The following is a 21,510-nucleotide window of genomic DNA, read 5'->3' as shown; positions in this document are numbered from 1 at the left end:
AAGGAGAAAACTGTGGAGTCTGATTGACTTATTCAAGTTATTTAAATAGATGAGTTTACTTTCTGAAAGGAAATCTTAAATTTTTTTTTTTTTAATGTGATGCTGGTATGCTGGAACTGACTTATATTGACTCGCACTGGCTCTCAGAACTGATTTTCCAGTAATCAAGTATTTGCAAGTTGTTAAAACTTTGGTAGCTTTAACTTGCCATGGTAGGAATATTTTTATCATAGAAATTACATCCTGTCACAAATACTACAAATCAGGGCTTTTTTATTTGGAGAGCTGTTATACTTGCACATCACTAGTTTATTGCTGGGTTAATTTCATGTGCCTCAGGGAATCCTTTGCGCATATTGGGAAATAGGGATGAAAAACATCCCCTCTTTTGAGAGACTGAAAGCTTTAAAGCTCTATTATTATGAGAGATGTATTTATGTTTTTCCATTATAAAAGCATTGTTATAGAGAATAATACACATACCAATAGGAGAATTTATTGCCTCACATCCCTGGTACATATTTTCCTAAGTTTATTACTTCTATCCTACTATTGATAATATTATAAATGGATGCACTGAGTGATAAAAAGCTCAACAGTTAGGAGTTTCAAGTTATTTAATATCTTGTAGAATATAAGCTTTGAAGGATCAAATACATAAGGGTATGTGACATGTGTTGGTTGCTCAGTCATGTCCAACTCTTTGCAACCCCATGGGCTATAGCCTGCCAGGCTCCTCTGTCCGTGAAGTTCTCCAGGCAAGAATACCGGAGTGGATAGCCATTTCCTTCTCTAGGGCATCTTCCTAACCCAGGGATTGAACCTGGGTCTCCTGCATAGCAGCCAGATTCTTTACCGTCTGAGCCACCAGGGAAGCCCGTCTAAGGGTACAAGGGTCTATCCAGCTGGAAAAGTAATGCTCAGTCCTGTTCCGAGGGGCTGACTTTCTTCACTGTCCCAGATCTACACGTTTTCAGCCCAGCTTCCTAAGTCAGTCCCTCTGCTCCTGATACCTGGAATATTCAGCTGCTCTGGATTCCTCAGCAAGGCCAGGAAGGTCTGTCAGTTGAAGCAGACTGGAATTAAAAAAAAACAACAACAGACAATTATACTAATAATATTAATTATTATTGGTCAAAAATTTGTTTGGGTTTTTCCATAAAAACTTGAATGGACTTTTCAGCCAACCCAGTAGAAAAGCAAAGTAAATAAATGAAATACGAAAGCATGGTCATGTGTGGTGCACATAATTAAAATCAACCTTTGCTTTTCTTCTCTGCTACATTTCCCCTCCCCTCTTTCTTCACGTTTGTTCTCTGATTTGAGAAAAGGGCTGGAGTGAAAACTGGTTCAACTCTCCCCCGCTGGTGAATGCTGGATAGTAAAGGAATAGATGTGTGAACTTATTTATATTTTACTATTCTGTGTATTTTATGTATTTCCTGGCCTACATGTATCTTTTTCCTGGGAGCACACAGACTAAAGGAATAGGTGACAGTGACAGCCAGGAGAACCATGTAACTCTTGTCTTTGGTCTTTCGTATTTTCTTTTTGTGGGAAGGAATTGAATTATTGGAATGAGATCAGCACTGAACCCTGGGGGAATTTGATTGATAAAGGACTTAAAATTCAAACCTAGTTATGGTGCCTATAACTCTCCTCAAGTTGGCAGCAGAATAAAGCAACTTCTCTTTCACTGTGTGAGTTAAAAAATATTAAACAGCAACCTCTGAGATCCCCGGGTAGGTGCTCATTGGCAGTACTTTTCTTCACCTGGACCTTTGGCTTTCTAATAAAGGGAGGCAGAGAGCTGAGAAAACAGAATACTCAGTGCTTATTTGCAGAAGCCTATGAAATCATAGAACATGAAGGAACCTTTGGATAAACAACACTGTGCCCCAGACTTACAGAAAAGGAACGGGAGTAAAATTAACATGCTTAATGTCACATTGTTAGTGGTAGAGTTAGAAGCAGAGCAAATGAGTGGATTCCAAACTTGTGGTTTTTGGCATTAATAGCTGATGTGATGTTGGGCTTGTATGTGCACACGTGCGTGCACACACACACACGCATTTTAAAAGTTTTACATTTACCTCTTTTCCTATTTCTCTGCCTCACTTTCTCTCTTTTTCCTGTTTCCTCCTTTGTTTTTAAAATATATGCAAGTCTCACAAAGAAAAGGAACAATCTTTAGAAATGAACAAAATAACTTCAGATTTTTTTCCTTTATTGTTCAAGGGTCATTTGTGAGCAATTAAAAAACCCTTGTTAGAGTCCAGCCTGAATTTCCATGTATAGAAATCCAGCTAAGCCACAAAAGTAATGAAAGAGTGGGATTTTTTTTTTCAACAGATTTTCAAAACTGTCTTCCAACAGGTGACACCCACCGTATATGAACTTCTCAGGCAGAGTTAATTTAGTGCTCACCAATCTGTGGTCTTAAAAAGCATTTAGCCATATTTTTCCTGTGGGCAAACTCTGCATGAAAAACTTCTTTTGGAATTAGCCACATTACCTCTTTCTGGTCACTAGAGTATCATTCAGTAAATTGCTTCTTTAGTGTTCCTTAGTGGCTGGAAAGAAGTAATAAAGTTACTAGGTGATTTTTGCACTGTGAGAATCTGGCTATAATTTGTTAAAAAGAAGACACTCCGTATTGTAAGCATTTCTTTACAGTATTTCTGTTTTTATCTTTGTTCGTCCAGCAGACATCTGTTGAATACCTACTCTAAGTAGGCTCTTTATTAGGCACTAGGGTCGGGGGCAAGATAAGAAAAAACAGTCCCTGATACCAAAAAATCAGGCTAGTGAGAGAATGTTGTTGTTTAGTTGCTAAGTTGTGTCTGACTTTTTTGCGACCCCATGGACTGTAGTCTGCCAGGCTCCTCTCTCCATGGGATTTCCTAGGCAAGAATACTGGAGTGGGTTGCCATTTCCTTCTCAAGAGGATCTTCCTGACCCAGGGATTCCTGCATTGGCAAGTGGGTTCTTTACCCTGAGCCACCAGGGAAGTCCAGCGAGAGAACAGCCAGTACCAAACAAATGCAGTGTGATATAGCCGCATTAAGAGATGTGCACAGGCTTAGATCAGGCTGTAGCGGTGGTGGCGGTGGTTGTAAATGGCAAAGGAAATAGTATGGTTGTGGTAGCAGTTGTGGGTGCTGATGTAGAGGATACAATGGGGATCGCCAAGAGCTTCTTGAAGACGGTTATTGCTGAGTTGAGATCTGAAGGATAAATAGAAATTAGCCAAATGGAGGAGAAACATGTTCCCTTATTGCTGCCCCTAAGTGCCTCAAACATATATGCAATGCATTTTAATTAAAAATCCCAATTTAGCTGACATGAGTACAGTTCTGAGAGGTTCTTCAACTTCTCTTCTTAAAGTTCGAATTGGCCTTCCTGACATGCGGTATACATCTCATGTGTGCGTTATCACCACTCCCCACACATTTGTAACCTATTCCATCAGAGAATGTATTACATGCCATGGTTTTTGGCCCTGTGTCAGTATTTGATTCAAAGCAATACCTTCTCCATCGCCTTTGCTCTAGCAAGAAGTATGCCATGCATCATCAGACTGCCTGGTAACATTGACACTTTTATGTATCCCTGAGAAATAATTTCTGTAGCTGAAAGGCCAAAAAGTTTGTAGAGCAGGATTTTGGAGAAATAAGCAAAATGAAGACAACCTGTTAAAATCTCTAGGGTTGATACACTTTACAAAAAATGGCATTCGGGGGACAAAGGTCACTGAGGTGAGAAAAATGATTCATGAGGCTGTCACATAAATTTCATCTATGTGCTATAATTTTTAATCTGCTCCAGGTCAGTAGGGGTCTAGAATGCCTGGCCAACAGGAATGGGGCAGTCAAGATATTCCTCATGGGAACCTTAGAAGAAATACAGGTTATTTTATATCTTTCTTGCTATAGGAACCAGGAGACCATGAGGTCACTCTTGATACCTAGAACATATTGGACTCTGCTTAATACACCCACATGTCTATTTCTAATCTACTGAGCAGTGGTTTTCATTTCAGTTCTCACCAACGTGTTCTCTGTTTCACTAATAAATGTTATTCTCTTATAACCGCCTTCCCAGGCATGAAAGACTTCTCTATTTATCTTTCACAAAACTGATTGGTGGTAGAAAACTTTATCTATTTTTAGTACTGACTTGAATTGAAATGTTGAATAATCAGGCAAGTAGCGGTGGTATGCTTTCAAATATTGACAGCTATTATTTAGTCTAAGTGCTTGCAGAATCTACCTGTGTTGACTACTGATTTCCAGGCACTGTATCAAGTGTGTGCATTTTCACACTGTAAGACCACTGAATATCTGGCAACTGACCTTGAGTAAACCTGAGATAGGGACTTCCCTGGTGGTTCAGTGGTTAAGACTCCACACTCCCAGTGTGGGGGCCTGGGTTCAAATTCTGGTCAGTGAACCAGATCCTAGATGCTACAACTAAGAGTTTGTATGCCACAGCTAAAGATCTAAGATCCTGAGTGCTGCAACTAAGACCCAAGGAGCTAAATAAATATTTTTTAAAAAATGAGATAAATTATTTTTACAGGTTTTTATCCTCTCTAGGTGTATTGTTTAGGTTGCATTTTAGGAAGCTTGCTTTACACGGGTTGATTCCACTCTTGTTACTGTCTCAGATACTATGAAAAAAGAACACAACAGGCCCCTAAATGGAGTCATTTATGCTAAGCCCCACATCACCAAACCTAGACTTAATTATAGTTTCAGCTCTCCCAGAAATGGAATCTTAAACCCGTCAATCAGGAATTGCCTGATCGGCACTGGTTAGGTAATCTGCCTGATGGTCCCCTGTCCCCTAAAGGAAAGTTAGCTTCCAGTGACCAATCCTCTTTTTTGCCTTGTATAACTTCCTCAGTTCTGCTCCTTTCTGCCTATTAAAGTCTTTTATTTCATACAGCTTTTCAGAGCTCCTTTATGTCTGCTAGACTGGATACTGCCCAATTCATGAATCGTTGAATAAAGCCAAGAAGATCTTTAAAATTTATGCAGCTGAATTTTTTTTAGCAGATACTGTTTTTAGAATAGCCCCTTTTCTCTGATTCTCTGAAACTTGTCCATGGCGGGCAGAATTAAATTGTGTAGACTTGGTTTTGAAACCCAACTCTACCATATGTCAGGAAAGTGATCCTTGGCAAGTTATCTAATGGTGTTAATACTTCCTACATAGGTTATTTTTTGCCCCTTTCAGTAGAATAAAATGAAATAATATATGCAATTTTCTTGGCATAGTGTCATGTACATTATAGGTACTCAACATATATTAAAACCATTACTGATAAAATACTAAAATATATGCTTACTGTAGAAAACATGGAAAACACAAAAGGATTGAAAAAAAAGTAATGAAATACTCATAGTGGCATCCTCAAAGATTTACCACAGGGAGTGTTTTGTTGTGTTTTCTTCTCTTCTAAAAAACACTGTGTACATTTAACAATAATTGAGATAGCATTGCATATATAATTTTGTGAACTGCTCTTTTTGTTTTTACCTCAGCAGGAGACTAATTTGATTAAGAGATAAAAGCAAAAAAAAAGTCAGAAGTGCCTTCCACACTGGAGCATTTGAGACTCTGTTCCTAGACCCTAAATGGGCACTTCTTCGTCTTTTAAATTACTTTTCTGCTCAAGGAGTGATAAAGTTGAAGAGCTGCTCCCCAGGGTATCTGGGAGGCAGTAATTATTCAGCTCTCTAACTGAAGAATAAATGTCCAGTTTTCACTCTGTGCTTTTTCCAGGCCTGTGCTAATCAGGATGCTAGCTCATCAGGCTTTCAGACAATTAGCGATGAACATTTTGCTCTGGTTGTTCAATAACCTTCCCTTTCCTTTTCAATGCCTTCTCATTAGTAATCAAAAGAGAAACTGCATCAAAAAAGCTGAACATACAGTTATCTGACTCAAATGCCATGACTGGTTTGTGAATTACTCAAGAACCTGGGAGTATTTCACTTGGAAACCAGATGTGCTTGTAAAGATGTGCTTGTAACGATGAGAAAAGGGATGCACGCAGTTCAGGGGACTGATGGTGGAAAGGTCACGGGCTGCTTTCTTCTTGGCTACTTGCATCTCTCAGAGTGATGGAAACATGGTTCAGCTTTTAGGGACTGTGAGGGGTTGCTGAACTGCTTATTTTGACTCTCACTCCATTACAGAAGACACTATCATGTCAAAATTACTTTCACTATTTTTAGGAGAGAGAAGATTAGAGATTCAAGGCAGCCAATCAGTTCTCAAAGCAAATATATATACTATGGACTGTAACCAGCCTAGAAAGTAAAATAAGACCACAGGTGTAAGTATAAAGAACTGGCCATAAACTTTCTGTATAGTATAGTTATGCCAAAGCATACATTCCTGACTGGAGTAGATTTTTAGAATTATCATCACTACCATCAATATTTTCATCATCATCACCACCATCACCATATTTGGTATACATGAATGAGTACAGAAGGGCTTCCCTGATAGTTCTATTGATAAAGAATCTGCCTGCAATGCAGGAGATTGACCCGGGTCAATTCCTGGGTCAGGAAGATCTGCTGGAGAAGGGATAGGCTACTCACTCCAGTATTCTTGGGCTTCCTCTATGGCTCAGCTAGTAAAGAATCCACCTGCAATGCAGAAGACCTGGGTTCAATCCCTGGGTTCAATCCCTGAGTTGGGAAGATCCCCTGGAGAAGGGAAAGGCTACACATTCCAGTATTCTGTCCTGGAGAATTCCATGGACTGTATAGTCTCTGGGGTCACAAAGAGTCGGACATGATTGAGCAACTTTCGTTTCCACTTTCAATGAGTACAGAACCTACATTGTATTTTGGAAATCTCAGGGATGCTGAAGACATTATTCTTTAAACTCATATGCATCTTTTAAAGTGCTTGTGTTAGACTTGATCTGCATATTGGACTTCTGGATTTCTGACAACTGATTTTTCTGAGTAGGGACTTTTCTGACTTGATTGTTCTGTTAAACTGGTAGATATGGCATGGTGTGGGTTGAACTGTATCCCCCAAGAAATAGTTTAAAATCCACACCTCCTGTATCTAAAAGCAATCTTATTTGGATATAGGGTCACTGTAGATATAATCAAGCTAAGCTGAGATCATACTGGACCAGGGCAGGGAAAGGGTGCTAAATCCAATGAGTGGTGTCCTTCTAAGAGGACATGTGAAGAGGCAGAGAGGTGCACAAGAAAGAACTCCATGTGAAGACCAAGGCAGAGATTGGAGCGATACAGTTGCAACCCAAGGAAGGCTTGCAGGATTGCTGGGAGAAACTAGGAGGGGCAAGGAAGGCTCCTTTCCTAGGGTCTTCAGAGGGAGCAGATTCTTAGGCATCCATGAATCAGAATTGTGAGCAAAGACATTTCTATTGTTTTAGGCCACCAAATTTGTGGTTATTATCATTGTAGCCCTAGAAAACTACTACATAGTGTGGATGAAGTTGAGCTCCATCTATAACTAGTTCGGTTCAGTTCAGTTCAGTTGCTCAGTCGTGTCCGACTCTTTGCGACGCCATGAATCGCAGCATGCCAGGCCTCCCTGTCCATCACCAACTCCCGGAGTTCACTCAGACTCATGTCCATTGAGTCAGTGATGCCACCCAGCCATCTCATCTTCTGTCATCCCCTTCTCCTCCTGCCCCCAATCCCTCCCAGCATCAGAGTCTTTTCCAATGAGTCAACTCTTCACATCAGGTGGCCAAAGTACTGGAGCTTCAGCTTTAGCATCATTCCTTCCAAAGAAATCCCAGGGCTGATCTCCTTCAGAATGGACTGGTTGGATCTCCTTGCAGTCCAAGGGACTCTCAAGAGTCTTCTCCAACACCACAGTTCAAAAGCATCAATTCTTTGGCACTCAGCTTTCTTCACAGTCCAACTCTCACATCCATACATGACCACTGGAAAAACCATAGCCTTGACTATACGGACCTTTGTTGGCAAACTAATGTCTCTGCTTTTAAATATGCTGTTTAGTGCTCGCTTCGGCAGCACATATACTAAAATTGGAACGATACAGAGAAGATTAGCATGGCCCCTGTGCAAGGATGATACGCAAATTTGTGAAGCGTTCCATATTTTTGTGATGGATTCATTTTGATATTTGGCAAAACTAATACAATTATGTAAAGTTTAAAAATAAAATAAAATTAAAAAAAAATAAATATGCTGTCTAAGTTGGTCATAACTTTCCTTCCAAGGAGTAAGTGTCTTTTAATTTCATGGCTGCAGTCACCATCTGCAGTGATTTTGGAGCCCCAAAAAATAAAGTCTGACATTGTTTCCACTGTTTCCCCATCTATTTCCCATGAAGTGATGGGACCAGATCTATAACTAAGCAGCCCCTTTTCAGGAGGACTAGAGGTCTTTTACATTCTTGGACTGTTTTATACTGCTTCTTATTCTTTACTGACTACCACTGTAGAAAAGAGAGAAATAGGGTGTTCTCAGAGGGAATAATATAGTAATTGTAATAATTATAATAATAATAATTTTACAGTAATAATTATAAAAATAATTGTAATAATAATTATTAATAGCTATTTATTTTAACTCTAATCTTATTTGCATCTATTATCTATTATTATTCCAATAGTTCAGAGGGACTCATGGGCATACACATCCTTTTATATTGGGTTTTTTTAGAAGCAGGCACTGAGACAAGGATTTGTGTGAAAGTGGTTTCTTTGGAGATAATCCAAGGAAGGGTTGAGAAGGGAATGGAGGCATGAAATAAGCAAGAGAAGGAAACAAATATACAGCAAGTCAGTCAGTTTAGCACTGGGATGTGATCATATTGGCAAGCTCTGGAGTACAATGTAGAATACCCCTCAGAATTACTCACTGGAGAAGGGGAGTTGGAAGACAAACACCTGTATTTTTGCCACAGATGCTCCTTTATTTGCTTCAAGATTTTTGTTCTTGTCTATGTCCTTAGAGGGTATGGTTTGCATTCTTAGAGTTTGCTTTTTACCTCTGTGAGTTTCACTTCTTAATCTTCACAGTTGAGTTCCAAAATCAGAACGGGAAGGACTTTTTAGGGATTAAAAACAAATAAAATTGAATGTAGTCTTCAGCTTCTGCCATGATAATGCTGGAACCTTCTAGCCTGTCACCTTTTCTGCATCATTTTGGAGGGAACTTTCCTCCTAGATTTGCCTCTTCATTATGTGCAGTTCAGAATGCCCAGAAGAGAGGAGATCCTCAAAAGTTAGCTTTGAGGTCAAAGGTCAACATGCCCTGAATCTGCTTAAAACATCGTAGTGTAATGCCTTTGAAGATTGAATTTGTAAACAACTGAATAGCTGTGGAAGCTAGTTGATCTTTTTAAAAATAAAAATTTCAGCCTTATTCTTAGTTGTTGAGTCAGAGTAGGTGCTTTAGAAATGTTTTAAGCTCTGGGTTTGATTTGGCAAGGAGAGTATTTTTAAAGTTAGTAAAAATTATGTAATTTTCTCTCTCACTACAGAAGTGATGAACAAGACCAGAGATTGCCTTTTTTTTTTTTTTTTTTGGTATTTACACAGAAAGACTTGCCCTACAGGAACATGCTGTCCCCAACCCAGAAGGCCTTTTGGGTATTACAAATTTTGCAAAAACTTCAAGGCATGCGGGAGAGGGAAGTTTTCTATCACCTTCAACAATAGTAAGTGGCAATGGAACACCTGTCAAATGAACCTGGCTTTCCTTCCAGCAGCAGCAGCAGCAGCAGCAAAACTTTCAAGGTGTGATGAATTATTATCCACCATCTGTTTTACAAAATGTTAATTCCTCTTGAACCAAAATTACAATCCAGCAAATGAGCTCTTAGCAAAGAAACAAGTCATCATTCATATGCAGCTATAGAGAAACCTTGAGCTGGAAATTATTAGCACAAATGCTTTGCCAGAAACAGTGGAATCTTATTAAAGACCAGAGAAAATGGGCAATTAGATAAGGAGACACAAAATAAGCAGTCAGTGATGGAAAGAAGGGAAACTAGTCGCTTCAGAGGTTAAACTAGAGGATGTAATTCTGCTTTATCCTTTAGAAAACAATTACTGACCATCTCTATAGAATTGTTCATGTGGTGTTTGTCCAGGGTTGCTGTGTAAGTGTGCCCCAGAGTTGTAAGATGTAGTTGTGCTGGGTTTTTCTATTCTATGACTGTAGTTAAGATTATTGTGTAGACAACTTATACCTAAAATCCATTCTTTATTTATATGTGATATGCAATTGAACTTGAGATGAATAGCATATTTGGGGGATATTTTATTTAAATAAATACATATCTAATATAATTCATAAATATATATTACTTTTTAGGAATTGTACAAAAGTTTTAGTTATTGATATTGACTAAGACTACTTTTCCTTATGAATTATGGATTATTCTATAGCCATATAAATAATATATACAGAGATCAACAGTAATACATTTTATATTAAACCATAAGATAATAGGTGATTTTTAATATAATGTGATTCACAAAATTCATTTGCAAATAAAATTTTATTATCAAATATCATTTGCTGATGCCTTTTAAAGTTGTAGATTTTTCAAAGTATAGATATTTTCAGTGTAGATTATTCAGGTATCTTGAATTTATTATCTAAATTGCTAAATATAATATGCAGTATATTTAGTAATTTTCCTTCAGCTATTTATTTGGCTATAAATCTTTGGTGTCTTAAATAAAACATATTTTTTCTCTTAAATTTTCCTGAACTCTGCATACCTCTCTTCTATTATGGATATATAACAGACATAAAAAGCAATACAATGAAAGTTGTCTAGGGACTGGACTATTTAATAATTGCTGAAATTTAAGATTGTTGCTGCTGCTGCTGTTCAGTTGCTAAGTCACGTCTGACTCTTTGCAACCCCATGGACTGTAGTCTTCTGTTATTGGGATTTCCCAGGCAAGAATATTGGAGTGGGTTGTCATTTCCTTCTCCACGGGATTTTCCTGACCCAGGGATCAAATCTGCATCTCATGCACTGGCAGGCAGATTACCACTGAGCCACAGGTTCTGAAAATTTGGGGAATGCAATCAGTTTGAGGTAAGGAACTAAAGAGGATATACTGGAAAATATAGGAGTGGGTCACAAGTATGGTTCTGAGATCCCTGATAAATTCATATGTGCATCTAATCCTATGTATACTCCATGGCTATGTTTATGTTTTGTTTTCATATCCCTATATATAGCTATCTATTTACAGTAATTCAAACAAGAGATAGCACATCTAATGGACTATAAACTATATTTTACATATCTAAAAATTTTTTAAGTCATGAATTCAGTACAATTAATTCCAATTTCTTTGTTCTTTGGATGTCTATCTGAGATGATGTTTGCTGATATTACTGTTTATTTTGGTGATAAATGAAGAGAATTAGATCTTCCTGGGAAGAATTGTCCTCCCACTCTTGGCTCTCCAAGTTTTTAGATTTCCTTTGTTCTACTCTGAACTTGAAGTTGTGAGATTGTTTGTTGAGAAGGCTTAATTAACATCATTTGGGTGCATTTGAATGGCACTGAAGCCCCTAGAGTATTTTTTTTTTTAAATATAACATTGTGTGTGTGTTTGCTGATCACACTATATCAATAATATAAAATTTAGTTACAGGACATTTGGGAGAAGTAAAAAATGTAAAGGAAAAAAATGAGTCATTCATAATCCCTATCATCCAAAAACAGCCACTATTAACATTTTGGTGCATATCCTTCCAAATATATAGTTTAAAAATTTTCAGACATAATAATTCTAAAGGCATGAATATGGTTACCACAGCAGTAATTATCATAAACTTCACGGGCTTGAGCTCCCTCCAGCATATGTAAGAATCTGAGCCCTCTTCAATACTGTGCCATGTTATTTTAGGCTGGCCAGGAGACACTCTTACGGCCTCATTTCAAGCATGTCATTCACACTCCATCACCTGCAAAACCACTTGGATGACAGCTCTTCAGTTGCCTTGATGTCATGGCCTGGTCTTCCTGGTGATCAGCCCCCATCCAAGAGTCCACAGAGAGTCACTTTAGAACAAAAATCATTTCTATTACCAAGGAAATTCCAAGGGATTTAGGAGCTTGAAGTCAGGCACTTCCATCACTCAAGAAATTATAACAGCCTTAGGAACTCTGTCTCAGGAACAAGGGCAGAAACCGACATATATATTTACTGTCATTCCATATTTACTCACACTGGTCTGACCTATTCAGAAAAGAACAGGTCTGCACCACCTATGAAGTTCTGAGTATACCTGTCCTGCCCAATCCTATTTATTTGCACACCTCAACTATCCCTCTGTGGTCCTATACTTCCTGTTCAGTAGCCTTCCCAAATCATGCCCTGGTTTTTTGCCAAGATGGCATTTGAGACTCTCCCTTGATTTCTGTTTACTTCATCTACATTTGTATCTTTTAATTTTAGTGGCAGCATGAGAAAGTGTTCCATTGTCTGGTTTCAGCCTCACTGAATTCTCTATTCATTTTACCAGCGTCCTTTCAGCCTCCTAAGACCGCAAATGCTTTGTGGTCTCCTCCTTTTTTATTGCATTGTTTTCCCCTAAAATCTTGCCAACTGTGGAAAATTATTGTATTTTTACTAACTAACTTGATATCCATCCTTTAACACTATAGATTTCTCTTCTGATCCGTGTTACTCAGACAAAAGAAAAAAAGAATGTTCACTGAGTGATTTGTTTTGAAAATCTCTTTGCTCCTTCTTATAAAATTGTATCAAATCATTGAAATCTCATTCAAAGGTCCTGCTTTACTATATATATTGAATAGTTTATGTAATAGATTCTTCTGCAACTTCACTTCTAAGATATAAAGTAAGAATTATAATGATGAAACATCTCATAAGGCTGTTATCAGCTTAAATGGGCTTACAGTATTACCTGGCACATACTATAAGTGCTTAATAATATCATTTAAATAACCGTTACTATTACTATTGCTATACTGCCTTTTTTTTGAGAGTGGCTTTATGTTTCAGTATGAATACACTGGGCTTACAAATGGGAGGAGGCTAGAACCCTTCAAGTAGAATCTATAGGGTATCAAAAGTAAATGACTGTCTTTTGTAATAACAATGAATTTAGATGGAAAATTTTATCTGCTTCAGTATATTCTGCACAATACTGGTTATTGTTTTCATGATGTTGAGCTCTCCTGTATCCTCGCTGTTGTGTATTTGTGTGCCCTTATGGAGGCCAGATCTCTTTGAGTTACAGTTGGTGTTCAGTTTTGTTAGTGGTAAGAGGGACATTTTAAAATCCTTTCTGAGAGTCATTGGGAATGGATTCCCCATTTTGTGGCATCATAAAATTTCCTATTGTTAAAAGATAAATTGAGCCATATTTAAAAATTTTAAGAGTTTATTTAAGCAAAAACTGATTAGAATCGAGCAGCACCCAATCTGGTGGATAGACAGAACCTCCGAGGAACTGTACAAAATGAAAGGCTTTTATAGGGCGAAGGGAGCAGGCACAAGGAAGTTCTGCTAGGACATAAAGCAGGTTGGTTATTGCAAGTTTACTTTTCTTTAGGGGATGGCAAGGGTCTATCTGGCAGGTTACTAGTGCTGATCAGGTAATTCCTGAGTGGTTCGTTTATGATTCCATTTCTGGTAGAGCCAAAACTGTAATTAACATAAGTCTCAGTTTACGGATGTGGGAGCTTAGCATAAGTGGTTCCATTTTGGGCCCGTTGTTTTATTTTTAACACTGTGTAACGCCATTAAACCTGAGATCTGCAGCTGATGAGCCCTACTGTCTATGTTCACTATCTTTTGCTTTCCGAAAGTGCTGCATAATAATAATATATTTTCACCAGATTAGGAGGCTGTTACCAACTGTGCAGCTGGCAGGAGGCAAAAGAACAAGCCTGGAAGTCAACCATCCAGAGTTGCTTTTCACTTATGAGGAAGTCATAAAACAAAGCAAGGGATGCAGTGTGCATACAGTTATGAGAAAAACATAGAGACAATTCCATGTGTCCTCAGTGAGGGATTACAGGTCCTCTGCTCCTCCCAAAGGGGAGCTCCTCAAGGACAGGAGACCTGACGTAAGCATCTTCATAGCTTTGTGCCTGTCTAATTGTAATCAGATGCTTCCCATTGACCTGAATTTGTGGCAAGGCACTTACTTGGCCTTCTCAAATTCCCATCAGAGCCTGAGGAGTAGGCAGTGATAGACTCAATTAAAGAGCCAGAATAGAGGAGATCTGGGTGGTTAAACAGAGAGTGGCAGAATGGGAATCCGGGTTCAGGTCTGCTGACCACAGGACCCTGATGGGCAGGTGGCAGGGTCCTTGAGCTGGGCTGCCTGGCTCAGATCCTGACTTGGTCACTCACTAGCTGTGTGAATTTAGGCCGACCATGTAATCTCTCTGCTTCTCCATTCCCAAGATGTAAAATGGGGATGATAAATATATTAACCTCATAGCAGTGTTATCAGCTGAAGTTTATAGTATTGCCTAGCACATACTAAGTATTCAAGAAATATCAGCTGAAATAACTACTACTGTATTACCATTCTCTAAGTGGATTTTATATTTTAGTTTGAGGGCACTGGACTCAGTAGGGAGCTAGAACTTTGAAAACAGATTCTGCAGGGTATGAAATATAACATTACTGCTTGACCTCCTTTAGTATCTCTTAGTATTTTTCTTGCCATTACATTTGGATTTCTGGCTCAGTTTGAGTCATCCCCTAAAAAGAGACAGAATGTACTAAAATTCTACCTGGATAACAGTTTCAACGCTAAACAGTATGTCTGTCCATAGGAAGTCATACAAAGTCAAGGAAAATTTCATTTTAAGAGTAGAACTGATCCCACAAAGGAAAAGCATAGTGGTGACACGTATTTGCTAACTTTTGGAGGGAGTTCCATTCCTCAAGATAAATATATGATTCTGAATATTTTAATTCATCAAGATTTTCATTTTATAAAATACTGAATAAATTAGTATTTTCTAGGCAGAGAAGCTCATGGAAACCCAGTACTTCTAATTTAATTTCCTTTCTTTAAATAGTTGTTGGATAAATATTAAAATGAAAATATTCTTTTCTTTTAAGCAGGGAAGGGATTTATATTTATTGCATTTCTTCCTTGACCAGATTAAGGACAAGATTTTATCCTTCCAGTTCACTACTCAGTGGTGAATCTGGAGACATATGGTATTGATCATCTCTTTTAGGGTTTACAACTGTTCTGTGGGTGTGCTTGGGTATTAAGAGAATGTGGGGGCAGTGGGAGAGGTTGCCGTGTTTTTCATATTTTGTCTCTTTCATTAGAAAAACATTTTTAGAAGTGCACAGATATTTTGTACTTTTCAAAGACATAAAAAGTAATCTTCATATCCAGAAAAAGTACATTTGGGAAAAATACATAACCAGCTATGGCTTTTTGAAATGAATTTTAGAAATTGCCTTGTGCATTCAGGTTTCTTGTGCTGTAAAGTTACCCTTTCTCCCCCACCCCCCTTTCTGTATACTGTGGAAAAGAAAGGAAAGGGATCACTATTAGCAGCTCGAACTTAAGGGGTAGGTTGTTAGGCTCCACTTCCTTGACTGCTGCGTATCTGCACATATTATTTGGAATTCTGCTGGGAAAAGTTGTCTGTCCTCCCCAAATTATTTTTTTTATTCAGTCACTTACATCATCAGGGATTAGTGTGTGCTCATGCATATTTATATTTTGAGTTATAAACTAATAGTACTTTATTAATTTGGTTGCTCAAATTTTTCCAGGTTTGTTGCTCAAAGTTCTATTGGGAACCCTTTCATTTGGCTCCTAGATCCCTTTGACATACCTACATGATTGTTATTTATTATTACTCTTTTCTTCTGTAAAGCATTTCCTTACTTGCTGATAGTGCAAGATATTCCAGGCTCATCTTGTATATTTCCTGCCCCATCCTAGAATCAGCCATTTCTTCCAGGGGCCCTATTGCTTTCTTTTTTTTTTTTTTTTTTTCTGAAGGACAATGTTAAAAGCAATATCTGGGCACTGAATGTGTTCCCCAAGGAGCAGTTGGCTCTCACAGCTGAAAGAACAGGAGATTAATGTGTGTATTCTAATCTACATATATACACCTATCAGAAAACTACTGTGTATGTAACCAACTGTATCTATATGATAAAATTGGTCTAATGAGTTCATACTGATGTTTCAAACTCTATTATTTCATAGATCATTCTACTTTTCTCCCTTTGCTTATCTCTAAGGTTCCACTTCCCCCTTCTGTCATCTGTTTACTTAATTTTTCACTTCTGGCATTCACATACTGTGCTTTCAGAATTGTTAACCCATACTCTAATGGTATGTACAGTTTCTATGATCTTTAACCCTTACAGACTCCATTCATTTCCAGAATTATTTAGGTTGCCACTTTATTCCCCTACTAATGTTGCTTCATATAATGAAGTTACTTCATATATTTGTAAGACATTTAGATTCTTTTGCCACATCCTTCAATCTCTATTGGATCCTGCTGCTGCTGCTGCTAAGTCGCTTCAGTCGTGTCCGACTCTGTGCGACCCCAGAGACGGCAGCCCACCAGGCTCCCCCATCCCTGGGATTCTCCAGGCAAGAACACTGGAGTGGGCTGCCATTTCCTTCTCCAATGCATGAAAGTGAAAAGTGAAAGTCAAGTCGCTCAGTCGTGTCAGACTCTTCGCGACCCCGTGGACTGCAGCCTACCAGGCTCCTCCGCCCATGGGATTTTCCAGGCAAGAGTACTGGAGTGGGGTGCCATTGCCTTCTCCCCTGTTGGATCCTACTACCTCCTAAATTGATTTTTAAACAATTGTACATAAATTGAAGTTTGCTCATTATGCTATAAAGTTCCATGTTGTTGTTTAGTTGCTAAGTCGTGTCCAACTCTTTCGGGACCCCATGGACTGTAGCCTTCCAGACTCCTCTGTCCTTGGGATTTTCCAGGCAAGAACACTGGAGTGGGTGGCCATTTCCTTCTCCAGAGGATCATCCCAACCCAGTGTTTGAACCTGCATCTGCTGCATTGGCAGGTGGATTCTTTACCTCTGAGCCACCAGGGAAGTTCGATGGTTTTTGTCAAATGCTTTATGTTTTGCATTCAGCATTACAGTATGACACAAAATAGTTCTACTACCCTAAAAAGTAACTCTATTCAATTACCTCCTCCCTCTGAGTCCTTGGCCACTCATACACTTACCATTTTTATAATTTTACCTTCTTCAGATTATGCCAAAGCCTTTGACTGTGTAGATCACAACAAACTGTGGAAAAATTCTTCAAGAGATGGAAAAACTGGACCACCTTAACTGCCTCCTGAGAAATCTATATGCAGGTCAAGAAGCAACCGTTAGAACTGAACATGGAACAGCAGACTGGCTCCAAATTGGGAAAGGAGTACATCAAGTCTGTATATTGTCACCCTGCTTATTTAGCATCATGCAGAATGTCAGGCTGGATGAAGTACAAGCCAAAATCAGGATTGCTGGGACAAATATCAATAATCTCAGATATGCAGATGACAACACCTTTATGGCTGAAAGTGTAGAGGAACTAAAAAGCCTCGTGATGAAAGTGAAAGAGGAGAGTGAAAAAGTTGGCTTAAAACTCAAAGTTCAAAAAACGAAGATCATGGCATCCAGTCCCATCGCTCCATGGCAAATAGATGGAGAAAGTGGGAACAGTGAGGACTTTATTTTCTGGGCTCCAAAATCACTGCAGATGGTGATGCAGCCATGAAATTAAGATGCTCGCACCTTGGAAGAAAAGCTATGACCAACCTAGACAGCATATTAAAAAGCAGAGACATTTCTTTGATGACAAAGGTCCATCTAGTCAAAGCTATGGTTTTTACAATAGTCGTGTATGGATATGAGAGTTGGACTTTAAAGAAATCTGAGTGCTGAAGAATTGATGCTTTTGAACTGTGGTGTTGGAGAAGACTCTTGAGAGTCCTTTGGACTGCAAGGAGATCCAACCAGTCCATTCTAAAGGAAATCAGTCCTGAATATTCATTGGAAAGACTGATGCTGAAGCTGAAACTCCAGTACTTTTGCCACCTAATGCGAAGAACTGACTCATTTGAAAAGACTCTGATGCTGGGAAAGATTGAAGGCAGGAGGAGAAGGGGATGACAGAGGATGAGATAGTTGGATGGCATCACTGACCAGATGGGCATAAGTTTGAGCAAGCTCCAGGAGTTGGTGATGGACAGGGAAGCCTGGCATGCTGGAATCTGTGGAGTCACAAAGAGTCGGACACGACTAAGAGACTGAACTGAACTGAACTGAACCTTCTTCAGGCTGTCATATAATTGGAATCACACAGTATTTAGCTTTTTCTGATTGATTTTTATATGCATCAGTATGCATTGAAGATTCATCTGTGTCTCTTTGTGGCTTGATTCAGTTCAGTTCAGTTCAGTTGCTCAGTTGTGTCCGACTCTTTGTGACCCTGTGAACTGCAGCATGCCAGGCCTCCCTGTCTATCACCAACTCCCAGAGTTTACCCAAACCCATGTCCACTGAGTCAGTGATGCCATCCAACTATCTCATCCTCTCTTGTCCCCTTCTCCTCCTGCCCTCAATCTTTCCCAGCATCAGGGTCTTTTCAAATAAGTCAGCTCTTCGCATCAGGTGGCCCAAGTACTGGAGTTTCAGCTTCAACATCATCCTTCCAATGAACACCCAGGACTGATCTCCTTTAGGATGGACTGGTTGGATCTTCTTTTAGTCCAAGAGACTCTCAAGAGTTTTCTCCAACACCACAGTTCAAAAGCATCAATTCCTCGGCGCTCAGCTTTCTTTATAATCCAACTCTCACATCCATCCATGACCACTGGAAAAACCATAGCCTTGACTAGACAGACCTTTGTTGACAGAGTAATGTCTCTGCTTTTTAATATGCTGTCTAGGTTGGTCATAACTTTCCTTCCAAGGAGTAAGCATCTTTTAATTTCATGGCTACAGTCACCATCTGCAATGATTTTGGAGCCCAGAAAAATAAAGTCAGCCACTGTTTCCACTGTTTCCCCATCTATTTGCCATGAAGTGAAGGGACCAGATGCCATGATCTTCGTTTTCTGAACGTTGAGCTTTAAGCCAACTTTTTCACTCTCCTCCTTCACTTTCATCAAGAGGCTCTTTAGTTCTTCTTCACTTTCTGCCATAAGGGTGGTGCCATCTGCATGTCTGAGGTTATTGATATTTCTCCTGGCAATCTTGATTCCGGCTTGTGCTTCATCCAGCCCAGCGTTTCTCATGATGTACTCTGCATATAAGTTAAATAAGTAGGGTGACAATATACAGCCTTGATGTACTCCTTTTCTTATCTGGAACCAGTCTGTTGTTCCATGTCCAGTTCTAACTATTGCTTCCTGACTTTTATCCAGGTGTCTCAAGAGGGAGGTCAGGTGGTCTGGTATTCCCATCTCTTTAAGAATTTTTCACAGTTTACTGTGATCCACACAGAGGCTTTGACATAGTCAATAAAACAGAAATAGATGTTTTTCTGGAACTCTCTTGCTTTTTCAATGAGCCAGCAGATGTTGGCAATTTGATATCTGTTTCCTCTGCTTTTTCTAAAACCAGCTTGAACATCTAGAAGTTCATGGTTCACGTATTGTTGAAGCCTGGCTTGGAGAATTTTAAGCATCACTTTACTAGCATGTGAGATGAGTGGCTTGATAGCTCTTTTCTTTTCATTATTGAATAACGTTTCATTTGATGCATACTAGTTTGTTTATCTATGCTAATAGAAGGCATCTTGGTTGCTTCCAGTTCTTATTGATTATGAATAAAGCTATATAAACTTTCATATGTACTTGACTCATTGGAAAAGACCCTGATTGTGGGAAAGATTGAGGACAGGAGGAGAACAGGGCAACAGAGGATGAGATGATTGGGTGGCATCATTGACTCAATGGACATGAGTTTAAGTAAACTCTGGGAGATAGTGAAGGACAGGGAAGCCTGGCATGCTGCAGTCCATGGAGTCGCAAAGAGTCAGACACACCTTAGCAACTGGAAGGTAACAACAACGCTTTCAAATCAGTTAGGAAAATGCTTATAAATGAGGTTGCTGAATTGCATGGTAGGGCTACATTTAGTTTTGTGGGAAACTGAACTCTCTGCCAGTCTGTCTTCCAAAGTGGCTGTACCATTTTTCATTCCCCTAAACAATGAATGAGAGTTCCTGTTGCTCCATACCTCACCAGTCCTTGGTATTGCCAGCTTTTGGTTTTAGTTACTCTAATACATGTTTAGTGGTATCATATTGTCATTTTAATTTGAATTTGCCTGATGACGAATGATGTTGAGAATCTTTTCATGCACTTATTTGCCATCTGTAGTTTTCTTTGGGGCATTGTTCAGATCTGTTTCCCATTTTTTGACTGAGGGTTTTGCATTTGTGTTGGCTTTTAAGACATCTTTGTATATTTTGGATACAAATCCTTAATCAAATACATGTTTTGCAAATATTTTTTTCCTTATCTGTGGTTTTTCTTTTCATTCTCTTAAGAGTAGCCTCACCAAAGGATACAGCTTTTAATTTTAATAAAGCCCATTTTATCAGCTTTTTGTTTTGTGGATTATGCTCTTGGTGCTGTGTTAAAAAACTTATCACCAAACCTAACATTGTGCAGTTACTCCCATGTTTTCTTTGGTAAGTTTTATAATTTTGCATCTTACATTTAGATTTATTATATATTTTGAGTTACTTTTTGTGTAAAATGTAAGATCTGTTTCTAGGTTTATTTATTTATTTATTTATTGCATATTCACATCCAATTGTTCTGGCACCATTTATTGGAAAGATTGCTCTTTTTCATTGAATTCTTTTTGTTCCTTTGACCAAGTTCAGTTGACTATATTTGTGTGGGTCTAGTCTGGGCTTTATTCTACTCCATTGTGCTATGTATCTTTTTGCTGAGATGATGCTGTTTTTATTACTGTGTCCTTAAAATAGGTCTTTAAATAGAGTAATGTTAGTCCTCCAACATTGTTCCTCTTCTCCCTCTTCCTCTCCATCTTCTTTTTCCTCTCTTTCTCCTCCGCACCCCTTCTCCTTCTTGGTATTATGTTCATTGTTCAAGGTCTTCTGTCTTTCCATATAAACTTTAGAATCAGTTTGTTGATAGCTACAAAATAGTTTGCTGGTATTTTGATTACGATTGCATTATATCTGTAGATCAAGTTGGGAAGAATTGACATCCTAATTAACAGTATTGAGTCTACAAGTCCATGAACATGGACTATTGCTCCATTTACTTAGATCTTCTTTCATTTTTTATCACTCTTTTCTGTTTACAGGTCCTGCACAGACTTTGTTAGATATAAATGGAAGTATTTAATCTTGGAGGGATTCTACTCTAAATGGTGCTGTCTTACTAATTTCAAATTCCACTTGGTTATTTCTGGTATGTATAAAGGAAAGTAATTGACTTTTGTGTATTAGCTTCATATCTTGT

General features: G+C 38.6%; 1 long non-coding RNA gene and 1 other non-coding gene across 4 annotated transcripts in view; both read left to right on the top strand.

Annotated features, from left to right (window-relative positions):
• The window catches only part of LOC147349220 (uncharacterized), a 168,817-nt gene that overhangs the window by 38,424 nt on the left and 108,883 nt on the right, over window positions 1-21,510 (top strand). For all 3 annotated transcript variants that reach the window (XR_015149706.1, XR_015149705.1, XR_015149704.1), the window contains one exon: window positions 21,353-21,459. This is a non-coding gene — a long non-coding RNA (uncharacterized LOC147349220). The remainder of the gene's footprint in view (window positions 1-21,352; window positions 21,460-21,510) is intronic.
• LOC147349221 (U6 spliceosomal RNA) lies at window positions 8,027-8,133 on the top strand. Its single transcript, XR_015150726.1, has one exon. It is a non-coding gene; the product is annotated as a U6 spliceosomal RNA (small nuclear RNA).

This window comes from Bos grunniens, chromosome 21, assembly GCF_055505025.1.
Source record: "Bos grunniens cultivar Pamir isolate PY7600 chromosome 21, Bosgru_T2T1.0, whole genome shotgun sequence".
NCBI lineage: Eukaryota > Metazoa > Chordata > Mammalia > Artiodactyla > Bovidae > Bos > Bos grunniens.
The sequence above is the reverse complement of the archived record's forward strand: the minus strand, read 5'-3'. Positions and strand labels throughout refer to the sequence as shown.